This window comes from Capsicum annuum, chromosome 5, assembly GCF_002878395.1.
Source record: "Capsicum annuum cultivar UCD-10X-F1 chromosome 5, UCD10Xv1.1, whole genome shotgun sequence".
Classification (NCBI taxonomy): domain Eukaryota; kingdom Viridiplantae; phylum Streptophyta; class Magnoliopsida; order Solanales; family Solanaceae; genus Capsicum; species Capsicum annuum.
The window spans coordinates 175,530,385-175,543,401 of record NC_061115.1 but is presented as its reverse complement, the minus strand read 5'-3'; the positions used below and the strand labels follow the sequence as shown (position 1 = coordinate 175,543,401).

Genomic DNA, 13,017 nt, shown 5'->3' with positions numbered 1-13,017 from the left:
TTTCCCTTCTCAAGTTGAAGAATCCATAACTATTATCAGGGGGACATGGTGCTTCTGAGGAGTTGAAGACTTAAATACAACACTAAAAGTACAGGTCACTACTTTATCTGGAGAAGTCAAGGAACTAAATGTTGAAGTCAAGGACCTTACAAAGCAGCTTCTGAACACTCACACTGCTGAAAGTGCCAAGATGGAGATGCTTCTTAGATCACTTACTCCTAAACCTTCACCCTCTTAAGCCCCCCCCCCCCCTCCTTTTTGTGTCAATTTCCTTTGTTACCCCTGTAGATTTTCAGTTCAGTTCTTTATGTTTTTATTTTTGGAATTCTATGTGTGGCACTTCCTCTATTTGAAATGAATCGAACTCTCTGATTTGTGTCGATCATTTATTTCTACTATAAGCTTGTTTAATCATGTTAGTTTTTTCCAGTGTCCATGAGTTAACCTATTGTGCTTATTGATTAGCTTTGTTTACTATCTTCACTTTTTTATGATGCCAAAAGGGGGAAGATGCGTCTCACTGAAGTAGTTCTTAGGAATCTGGTCTTTATGATACTAGTAATAGGAGTGTTGCTGACAAGGGGAAGTACTAGAGTAAGGGGGAATTTGAATGTTCTTGTGAATATGGTTTGTCATCATCAAAAAAGAGGAAATTATTGTTCCATGTTTTAATAATAACTAAGTAATATGTTCAGGGACCAGGTCCGGTGTATGTGCTACTTCCTGGGGACTGCTAAAGGACAGTTATACACTATTTCACTCTGCATAGATTTGTCCTGTAGCATCATTACTGTAAAGGTGCACAGTGTACAATATGGGACACCAGGTCTAATCGAATTCTCACTCAAATTCTATCACAACTATACAAGCAAAGGTGATCGGCTTTGGAAAACAGTTTTTGCAATCTCATCTTCTCAAATAGCAGCAAAAGCTCTCCTGCTCAAGATCCAGGAAATCACTTGTTCTCTAATTTGTGTTATCTTGAGTCTTGTTCTAAAATTGAGTTGTACTCTAGAGTTCGTGACTAAAATTTTCTTTTGTTTTGTTGAGTGTTTTACTTTGGTAGAGTTACCTAAGGATGATTTACTAGAGTTAGTCCATTGAGTAAAAGAGTGACCGAGTTATCTCATTGGTTTGTAATAGAGGTATTACTAGATTTAGGATTTAGAGTCAAATCCTTTTGGAGTTTGTAATCAAAGTTGCTTGATTATAGTGGATCTTGGGATATCCTGTGAGGAGGTCGTGGTTTTCCTCTCTTGAGCTAGGAGGTTTTCACGTAAAAATCTCATGTTGATTTATTCTGCATATTTAATTTTTATTCCTGTTTTATTTTCATTTATATTTCCTCGGGGACCTGGTCCCATAGTGGTGGTCAACACTTACAATTCAATAAATTGGAGTTAGATTTGTAGTTCTATCTTGTGACTTGCATGCATAGGAGTTCAAGCTTCTTTGAGCTACTTTATGACCTGCTGTGTGTCTTTTATGTTTTGAATAATTGAGAGAAATTACCGTCTTCACGAAATGTTGTTATTGTAGAGTATGGATTGTTGTTTCACTGATTTCGGTGACAAGAATAGGTTATTAGGAGTGTCACACCCTTTTGCTTGACCTTCAGGCCCGAACTATTCAACTGGATGAACTGACCCTACAACTTCACTGTCCAGTATGGGGTTCACAACATACACACAAAGATCGGAATATGAGACTAAGATCTTGGGACATTCAGTGATCATCAAGAATAACCTGATAAGAAATAGAATTAGTTCACAACACATACTCACGGGCTAGACACCACCATAACACAACCAGCGCTAACGGAGCAAAATTTATTTAACATTTCCAAATTAAACACACTAATTTTCAACTTTACAATGCTTGAATAAACAGAAGGAAAACTGTACTCTCATTAGATGATTGGACTGCAGCAGAAAATATGAAACACAGTGACGCCATATCAATACTTTGGTTATTTGTCCATATGGTCCTGATTAGTTCCTGAAAAAAGGAGGAAAGTTAACTGCGTCCATAATTGTGGACTAACAAACTACCCTTTTATTTTGAGCAAAGTGCGATGTAAAGTTTTAGGGGAAACAATAATTAATTGATAATAGAATTCTATGTCCGGGGAATAATTATGAAAGATAAATACATGAACATTCTCCGAAATTGAACACATATCATATGTATACGTACTATCTTTCTAATATAAAAAAAAAGGGCAGCCCGGTGCACTAAAGCTACCGCTATGCGCGGTGTCTGGGGAAGGGCCCCACCACAAGGGTGTATCGTACGCAGCCTTACCTTCTTCCATTTCTGCCAGAGGCTGTTTCCAAGGCTTGAACCCGTGACCTCCTGGTCACATGACAGTAACTTTATCAGTTACTCCAAGGCTCCCCTTCATTATCTTTCTAATATCTAAAGATTAATGGATACCAGCTGATCAAATGAATATATACTAGCACTAATGTATATAGACATATATTTGGTGAAATCCATTATCAAAATTTAAAATCATCTCAAAAAAAAATAAAAAATCAAATGACCTTTCCTCAACTTCACTGGTGACAGACATAGTGAGCTTGAATCTCCCTCTTCTTGCATTCTATTGCTTCTGCAGATTTGATCGCCTTATTTGTAGTCTCCAGGGTCATATCTTGGAGGCTACGTACACCAGCCAACTCAAATGGTACAGCCTCAAGCTTATCACAGGAATGAAATGTTTAACGCCTTCCAAATTTCAAAGTCTGCCCTTTGAATGTGCCCTTTGAATGAACAATACCTTGAGTTGGCTAAAACCTCCAATCTCTAGATCCCATATCGTCCCACTAAATGCATATTCTTTCAGCTTTAGGACCTTAAGGCATTCCAATCGCTCCAAGTAAACTTTGAATTTGACAAAGTTAACTTGTTCAATTTTTGCAGTAACTCAAAGATTGCTGGAGGAAGTAGAAGAACAATACCTTGTTAGTTTCATGAAAATCAGCCGTTTGCCTTTTTCTGAGATTACAAGCCCTTGCAACCACATCTTTTGTGCAACTTCCTGATGAAACTTTAGAAAGAGTTTGTGGGCACGAAGTTGATGCATCTGTTGTTTGGGTAGAAGGGGTCGGCAGTTTTGCAGGGACACTGGTGTACAGATGCCTCAGTCGTAGCACGTTCCATGTGTTTGCTTTTATATCAATGGTGGATGCCTTTGTATTAAGTATTAGAGTTAGTAAACTCCAAAACTCGCTTAAGTATGCCGGAAGGTGTGAACTTTTATCAAACAACTGATACAAAGCTTGATTTACCAAGCTGCATTAAACAGAGAAGAAGAAGGAGGAAATTTTATTAACTGTCAAAATCACATGGTTATTAGAACTTGCACCTATATAGAGAGAGATATCTTCTAGAACCTTCTATTCTAGAATCTTCTCACTACACTACACACTTAACCTTCCAGCTCATCACATAGCTCATTAACCACCTAACTCACGTGCACTAGTAGCCAACTTCTGTGCAGACTGTGAACCAATGTAACAGCGCACGCATAATGATCACACTTGTAGTGTGACTCCAGACTTTTCAACACTCACCCTCAAGCTGAAGGGTACAGAATATTAAGCACACAAAGCTTTCTTAAGAGTGTAGAATGTTGGCCATTGCCTAGGCTTTTAGTTGGTATGTCAGCCACCTCATTCTGTGAAGAAACATGTAGAGTCTGCACTGAACCACTCTTGATCTTGTCTCTGATAAAATGACAATTTGTTCTCTCATGCAAGATTGGATTTGCTTTCTAACTTTATGGCAGACTTACTATCACTGAACACTGTAATAGGTTCAGGAATCATCACATTTAATTCTGCAAAACAACCCTTCTAGCCGGTCAGCTATAGCTGAAGCCATGCTTCTGTACTCAGCTTCAGCTGAGCTTCTAGATATTGTGTGTTGTTTCTTAGACTTCCAAGATATTAAGGAACCACCAAATTGCACCACATATCTAGTCACTGATCTCCCAGTATTGGCACAAGCAGCCCAATCTGAGTCACACCAACAAATTAAACTGTCATTAGTTTGATTCTTCAACCAGATTCCCTGCCCACTGAACCTTTTAAGTATCTGATCACCTGTAAGTTGCTTCTAGGTAAGATCTCTTAGGCCTCTACATGAATTAACTCAAAAGTCTGAACCGCATAGCTGATGTCTGGTCTAGTTATAATAGCATACAAAAGTTTTCCCACCACTCTTTGATAATGAGATGTATCTCTCAAAACAACATCGCCGGTATCCCCTATGACTTTATCATACTCTACTGATGTCAGCTTAGCATTGGATTCAAGAGGTGTAGATGCTGATTTTGCACCAGCTAAACCAACTTCTGAGGTCAATTCCAATAGGTATTTTCTTTGATTCAAAATGACTCCCTAGGAGGACCTCAAAACTTCAATTCCTAGAAAGTATTTGAGCTCTCCCAAGTCTTTGAGCTTGAATTGTTTGTGTAATACTTATTTGGCTTAAGAGATCATACTCTCATTATCTCCAATGATTAGCAGATCATCCACATACACTAGGACTATCGTCATTCCTCCTGTTTTCTTCCATGTAAACAATGAGTAGTCATAGGTACTCTGAGAGAATCCTGTACTTGTTAGAGCTAAAGTCAACTTGATATTCCACTGTCTAGAAGCCTGTTTTAGCCCATACAAGGATTTAAGCAATCTGCAGACCTTATTAGGCCCTTTCTGTTGGAAGCCTTCAGGTAATTGCATGTACACTTCTTCTTCTAAGTCTCCCTGCAGAAAGGCATTATACACATCTATTTGGTGCATGTACCATCCTCTTGATACAACTAGTGCAATAACACACCTGACAGTCACCATCTTTGCCACTGGTAAAAAAGTATCATGGTAATCTAATCCTTCCTGTTAACTGTAATCTTTACCTACCAGTCTTGCTTTGAATCTCTCAAAATCCCCATTCTCTTTATACTTGATCTTGTATACCCACTTTGAGCCAATGGCATTCTTTCCGGGGGGCAACTCAACTACTTCCCATGTGTTTTTATCCTCAAGTGCTTTAATTCTAACTTCATGACTTCAATCCATTTATCATCTTTGGAGTCAAGTTTATCATCTTTGGAGGCTTGACTGAAGTACTGAGGCTCAACCAGTTCTGAAAAACTACTCACATAACATTGATAATTAGATGTAGCATTCTTGTAGGGCAGATAATTTGATATTGGATATCTTGTACCCTTCCTCTTCCCAGGTACAGAGTAATCTTTAATCCAAATAGGCTCTTTAGCCACCCTTGATGTTCTTATATAAGTGATAGGTTCTGCATTGTCTGTGCATGCTGGAGATGACTCATCAGGTTGAACAGTTGACTGATCTTCTACATCCACAGATGGATCAGGCACTAAAGTACTTTGAGGTAATTCTCCTACATTTGATGTTAAATCATCAGTAGTATTTACTAACTCCACGAACTCTTCATCACCACCACTATCTTCTGCATGTGACTTGAACAAATCCATGGATTTGTTCTTGCCTTCAGCTTCAGCAAAAGGAAAAACATATTCCTGAAAAGTAACAACTCTATTGACAAAAAACTTGTTAAAGTTCATATCCAGCAATAAGCATCCCTTCTGTGTGGTTGAATACCCCATCAACACTGCAGGTTTGGCCCTCTCGGAAAACTTATCACCTTTAGGAAATATTGAGGCTTAGCACAAACAACCAGTACCCTCAGATGTGATAAGGAAGGTACTTTAGAGAACAATACCTTATGGACTCCTACCACTTATGGAGGATGGAGGTAATATATTCATCAGGTAGACAGCAGCTTGAACTACTAGACCTCAAAATCTGATAGGCATTTGTGACTGAAACCTGATAGCCTTGGCGATGTTCAGGACTTGCCTGTGTTTCCTTTCCATAACACTATTTTGTTATAGTGTATAAGGACAACTGCTTTGATGCAATATACCTAAGGTCTGAACAAATCACTACACTGAGTGTTAAAGAACTCAGTGCCATTATCAGTTCTTATGACCCTCACATTAGATTTGAATTGAACTTTAACCATCAATATAAAGTCTTTGAGAGCAACAATAGTCTCAAACTTAATCTGCAACAAATGTATCTATGTATACCTACTACAATCATCCACAATAGTTAAGAAGTAAAACTTTTATCGAAAGTAGGTGTTTTATAGATCCCCACAAATCCAACAACAACAACAACAACAAACCCAATGTATTCCCACATAGTAGGGTCTTAGGAGGGTAAAATGTACGCAATCCATACCACTACCTCCGGAGAGGTAGCAAGGCTGTTTCCAATAAGCCCCCGACTCAGGACAAAAAATAATAAGCAAATTCATAATAGAGTATGAAACAAGATAGCACAATAGAAATGAAACACCCACACAGTAATACCCTATACTAACAAACCAAAGGCACCCCCACCCACTTACCACCTTTCCAAAGCTCTCCTAACTACTGACTGCGACCCACCCATAGGCACTAACCTTCTACCCTAATCCACATCCTCCAAACCTTCTTATCTAGGGTCATGTCCTCAGTAAGCTGTAACTGCTCCATGTCACGTCTAATCACCTCCGTCCAATATTTTTTTGACCTACCCCTACCCCGCCTTAAACCATCCAAAACTAACCTCTCACACCTATGAACTGCGGCATCCATGCTTGTCCTCCTCACATGCCCGAATCATCTCAACCAAAAATCTCGTATCTTGTAGTGGAAGCCACTCCAGCCTTCTCCCGGATACTTTCATTCCTAACCCTATCACTCCTAGTAAGCCCACACATCCAATATAACATCCGCATTTTTGCTACCTTCAATTTTTGGATATGGGTGTTCTTCACTTGCCAACACTCTGCTCCATACAGCATGGCCGGACCACTCTGTAAAATTTTCCTTTAAGTTTGAGCAACACCTTCTTATCACACAACAATCCCGAGGCGAGCCTCCACTTCATCCAACCTGCCCCAATACGGTAGGAGATATCCTCATCAATCTCACCATTCCCCTGAATCATGGACCCGAGATACTTAAAACTATCCCTCCTACCCACAACCTAGGAATCCAACCTCATTACCACCTCATCCTCCTGCCTCAAGTCACTAAACTTGCATTCCATATACTCTGTCTTGCTCCTACTCAACCTGAACCCTTTGGACTCAAAGGTTCATCTCCAAACCTCCAATTTATCATTCACACCTCCCCGCGTCTCATCAATCAATACTACATCATCCGCAAAACGTATGCACCAAGGCACCTCTCCTTGAATACACCGCATCAATACATCTATCACCAAAGTAAACAAAAAAGGCTAAGAGGCGATCCCCGATGCAACATGTCAAGATAGGGAAATGCTCTGAATCTCCTCCCGCTGTCCTCACCTGAGTCTTATCTCCTTCATACATGTACTTAATCGATCTGATGTACGCTACCGGGACCCCACTCACCTCCAAGCATCTCCAAAGAACCTCCCTAGGAACTTTGTCATAGGCCTTCTCCAAGTCGATAAACGCCATGCGAAGATCCTTCTTTCTTTCCTTATACTGCTCCACCAGTCTCCGCACCAGGTGAATTACCTCCGTCGTCGAGCGACCAGGCATAAAGCCAAACTGGTTGTCCGAAATAGACACAATCCTCCTCAACCTTCGCTAGACCACTCTCTCCTAAATCTTCATAGTGTGACTCAATAACTTAATACCCCTGTAGTTGTTGCAACTCTGGATGTCACCCTTGTTCTTATATAAAGAAATCATGGTGCTCCACCTCCAATCCTCAGGCATTTTTGCAGTCTTCAATATGCCATTAAATAATTGGGTCAACCACCTTAAACCAGCCCTGTCAGCAAACTTCCAAAAGTCCACAGGGATCTCGTCTGGCCCTGTCTCCCTATCCCGTCGCATCCTGCGAATAGCCTCACTGACCTCCTCCACCTTAAAACGCCTACAATAGTTGAAATCACGACACCCCTTTGAGTGCTCCAGCTCCCCTAACACAAAGTCTCTGTCCCTCTCATCATTCAAGAGTCTATGAAAATACGACTGTCATCTTCTCTTAATATGAGCATCCTCCACTAGCACACTACCATCCTCCCCCTTAATGCACTTCACTTGGTCGAGGTCGCGACCCTTTCTCTCCCTCGCCTTAGCAAGCCTATACAACCTTTTTTCCCCACCTCTCTCCTCCAACCCCTCATACAAGCTCTCAAATGCTATCGTTTTAGCAGCCGTAACTACTAACTTAGCCTCTTTTCTCGCTAACTTGTACTCCTCCCTATTTGCCCGCTTATCCTCTTCCTCCTTACTCTCAACCAACTTAGCATACGCCCCCTTCTTTTTCTCCACTTTCTTCTTTACCTCTTCATTCCACCACCAATCCCCCTGGTGCTGACCAGTCCGGCCCCTCGAGACACCCAACACCTCTCTAGCCGTCTCCTTGGTATACCTAATCGCCCAATCCCATATACCATCCATGTCTCCCCTACACTCCCACACCCCCAACTCCACCACCTTCTTCCCTATCTCCAGCACACTTACCGACGTCAATCCCCCCCTTCCCACTTTATTCTAGGTCGACCCTCCTCGCCCCTTCTCTTCTTATCCTTCTTTAAGCCCAAATCCATCACCAGAAGCCTGTGTTGGGTCGAAAGTAGGTGTTTTATAGGGTCCCCACAAATCCATATGTACAATATTAAAACACATGGTGGACTTAGTTCACTGTCAGAAAAAGTTAATCTAGTCTGCTTGGGTAGAGGACATACATGACATTTATTTAGAAGCTCAGAATCCTTACAAGGACTCAGCAAGTCTAGTGACTTCAGCACTTGTGTGGATGGATGTCCACGTCTCCTATACCATAGGTTGTTGTCATGTATCATCATGCTTGCTACTGACTTCTCTTTATCTTCAAAAATATTCTTCCTTCTATGTACACCTTGAAGAATGTATAATCCACTTTTTTCCTTACCAGTCTCCCTCACCCTGTTACTGTAAAGATCCTGAAATATGCAGAAGTTAAGGTAAAAGGCTACAAAACAAGATAGTTGTCTAGTAACCTTGGACACTGATAGAAAATTTAGCTTAAATTCAGGGACAAATGGACATCCTTTATAGTATCATTTTGCAAAACTAGTGCTTCTCCACTGTGAGATATATCTGCCCTGGCTCCATTTGGTAAATTCACCTTATCACCTCCTGCTCTAGCTACTTTACTTCTAGTGGAAAATATATTATTTGATGCAATGTGATGATTAGCACCAGAGTCGACTACCCATTCTTGTTGCTTATTATGAGAAAATAAATAGGTAGTTATACCTAACATGTTAGCATGTTTTATCTCCTGTTGATCCCTGTTGAGAAGTTCCATAATCTACTTGTACTCCCCATCAGTCAAGGCTTGACCTTTTGCCAGCATTGAATTATTGATATCCTTGGGACCACCTTGAATGGTTAAAGCACATTGATCTACATCTCCACCAACACTTTGTCCATCGAAATTACTAGATGAAAACTGAGTATTAACTTGGCTTGCATATTGGTTCCCAGGATGCCAAGTGGCATTAAATCTTCCAGTGTCCTAACTTCCATATCCATTTGTTGGATTGTGAGGTATGAATCTTCTTGAACCTCCATTATTGTAAATCATCTTTCTCTTCAATTTCCAGGCAGTAGGGTATCCAATCAGCTTGTAATAATTCTCTCTTGTGTGTCCAATGAGGTGACAATAGTCACATTTCTTCCCCTTGTAATTCTGATTTTTGTGGCTTACTTCTGAACCTCTATGCACCTGCATTACAACAGGATCTGATTTCTCAATTGTGATAAAGGAGCAGGCAAGTTGTTGCAATTAATCCTCAGCTAAAGTAGGTACAGCTCCTTTTAGCAAAATTTGTCTCCTTGCCTGTTCATATGAATCATTCAACCCTCCCAAAAAGTGTAACAACCTCATTTGAGCAATATGATCTGCATAATCCCTAGATCTTGGACAATCATATGAAGGATCCAGGATTACAACATCATATGCATTCCATAGACCTTTCAGTTTAGTAAGGTAAGTAGCTACTGAATTAGTACCTTGCATTAGTGTGTTGATTTCTCTGTGTAGTTGGTATAATCTCATTCTATTCACCTTATCAAACCTTTCCTTCAGATCTTCCCAAACTTCTTGTGCACTTGTGGCATACACAGTGAAACATTTACCTCCTATGGAAATGAGTTTGCAAATTATCTTAGGCAAATCATTCACATCCATGTCTTGATGTTTTGCAGTGAGTGTCGTTAACCCTTTCAGCTACTAGAAATGACGTCCTTTAATTTGTATTCTACTCCAACTTTTACCCAAATGACTGTAAAAAAATTGAAAGAAAATTTGTGGATCTTTAAGAAAGTAATAAGAGAGGGTGAATTGCTCTTTTTCGGTTGATTAGTTGACTTGCGATGACAGAGAGTTGACTGTCAAAGTGGTTTTGTAAAGTGCGGTAATGGAAGGCTGATAATAAAATAACACCAGATATTTAATACTGGTTGGGACCTCTAATAGGTCTTGCTCCAGTCCCCTTGGATTGATTCTACTAGCTTTCTTTTGCAAATCAAATATTATAGGATTTGAGTTGACCTTTTTAACATTTAACTCACACTCTTTTTCTCCTCTTTTTTGATACAAAAGACTCACCAACTATGTATTTCTTGTCTCTCTTTTTGAGTACAGAATAAACTACAACAGAATACAATGCTTGATAAAAGTAGAGGAAAGAGCTAGAGAAGGTTGAGATAAGTAGTATTTCTCTTCCTTGATCTTCAATCCTTTAAATAGTAGAGGTTGGGCTACTAGTCGTTTGGAAGATGAATGTAGTAGTCAACCCAAAGAATTTGCTCCTTGGAAATGGGATGAGCAATATCTTTAAAAAAAAAAGGAAGAGGGGGGGGGGGGGGGCAATTCGGTGTACTAAAGCTCTCGCTATGCATAAGGTTTGGGGAAGGGCCCATCACAAGGTGTATTTGTGTGCAGTCTTAACTTGCATTTCTGTCAGTTTCTGACAGAAGTTGTTTCTAAGGCTTGAACCGTGACCTCCTGGATGAGCAATATTTGACTCTTCAGGAATGAGCAATATCCTATATCAAAGAATAAAGATTGACTATAAAAGAAATCCTAAACCAACCTAAACCCTAGGAAGAGGTCCGACGTAACGACTCCTTGGTACAAGGAGTGTTATTTCCTTCCCTTGATGAGAGTTGCAACATTTAATTCTTGAGGAGTGAAATAATATCCTTCCTTTTGAGAACAACCATTTGATACTTCTTCCTTTTTATTATTTAGCCAAGAATCTTTGATTATTTTTTTCCTAAAATCCTGAAAGAGTCATTCATTGAAATTAGACATTATCACTTTATCGATTTTTCTTGTCAGAGCGGTTTTGCCAAGTCCAAGCAAACCCACCAAATTAGACATTATCACTTTATCGATTTTTCTTGCCAATGTGGTTTTGCCAAGTCCAAGCAAACCCACCACAGGGATAGCATCCAAATCAGGGGTTCCTTTAACAAGTCGGTTGATCATTGTTTTTACTTCCTGCTTACAACATCGGTCTCTTCCAGCAAAGTCTCCATTTTAGATGATCAAAATGGTTTGGATATTAAAAAAACAAATTAGAGAATTTTCTGGTTTTACAAATCAGATTTTTTAAAACACTTAATTTCTACCGGGGGTAACTTAAGAGACAATATTCTATATTAATATGCACACTTAACAATTTTTCTTTCTTGGAAAACAAAACTTACAAAAGGTGAACAAATATACCCACAACTGCTTGGAAACAAATGATCAATATCTGCGAGATTTTCTCAGGTTGATATGTTTAAACTTAACACTGATGGGCGATGGCTGCTCTAAGGGCAGTATGTTTTGAACAGGGATAGCATTGATAATGCTTATTGACCAGTCATTTGGATGGAGGCCGGCCAAGCTATTGGGCCATGGAGGCCGGCCAAGAGACCAACAATAGATTTACTAGGAATCCAGGTTAAGTAGTGAAACACGTTACAAAGGGGATAAAAGGGTTATGTCTGCAGCAAAGCAGGCTGACGTGTCTGTACATCCCCATCCTCTTTGTTCTACTAATCCCCTTTCTTAGTCTATGCTTCTCTATTTTCTTTTCTAGTATCTTTTTGTAGATCTAATATTGATCTACGAAAACAGTTGATCTTGAGCTTTTCATAGTTTGAGCTTTGAATCCAATCATTAGAGAAATTTTTATCGCCTTGATACGTGTAATATTTTAATCAAGAGGTATAATGAGTGTTGTTACCTGTGACCCCTGCGCAACAATTTCCTTCTGAGCATCAAGCGTTTGCTTTGCCTGGAAATGAGTGTTGATTTTCATCACTGATTTTCTTCATCTTCTCAAGGATGGATTTGATGGTAATGGTACGGTCCTTGATGATATTAGCATAGTCAGTGAGAACGTTGTTTTTCTCTTGGTGAAGCTTCGCTTGAATCAGGAGCTTATCAATGAGATCCTCAGCTTGATATACAATAACCTGAACTTTGTTCACAAAATGTTCCCATTGTCTGCTGTTGCGTTGCCGATATTTTGCAGCATCCTTTATCTAGTTCTTCCAGTAGTTGTTTGGAATCTCCCTTTGCATCACTAATTAGCTTCCAAGCTTCCTTTATTATTGGCACCAGGCTCTCCACTGCCATTTTAGTACTACATCCACCATAGTTGATCTTAAGGGTGTTTGATGAGCATAAGAATAATGCAAAATTTGATATTATAGCAATGTTTGTATTAATAATGATTGTATTAGCTATGTGTGTAATATTTATGTTTGAATTTTTCTTATGCAATATTTGATTTGATATATTAAAAATAATATGAATTAAATAATTTTTAAAAATAATTATTTATCAAAATATCCCCCGTATATATGTTAGAAAGAATGTGAAATTTATTTTTTGACCGATAATAATGTCTTTAATCATATTAATGCATGTAT

General features: G+C 39.3%; 1 pseudogene; it reads right to left on the bottom strand.

The window, feature by feature from the left end:
* Window positions 1-1,729: 1,729 nt before the first annotated feature.
* Window positions 1,730-12,795, bottom strand: LOC124898942 (annotated as a pseudogene).
* Between the last annotated feature and the right edge of the window lie 222 nt (window positions 12,796-13,017).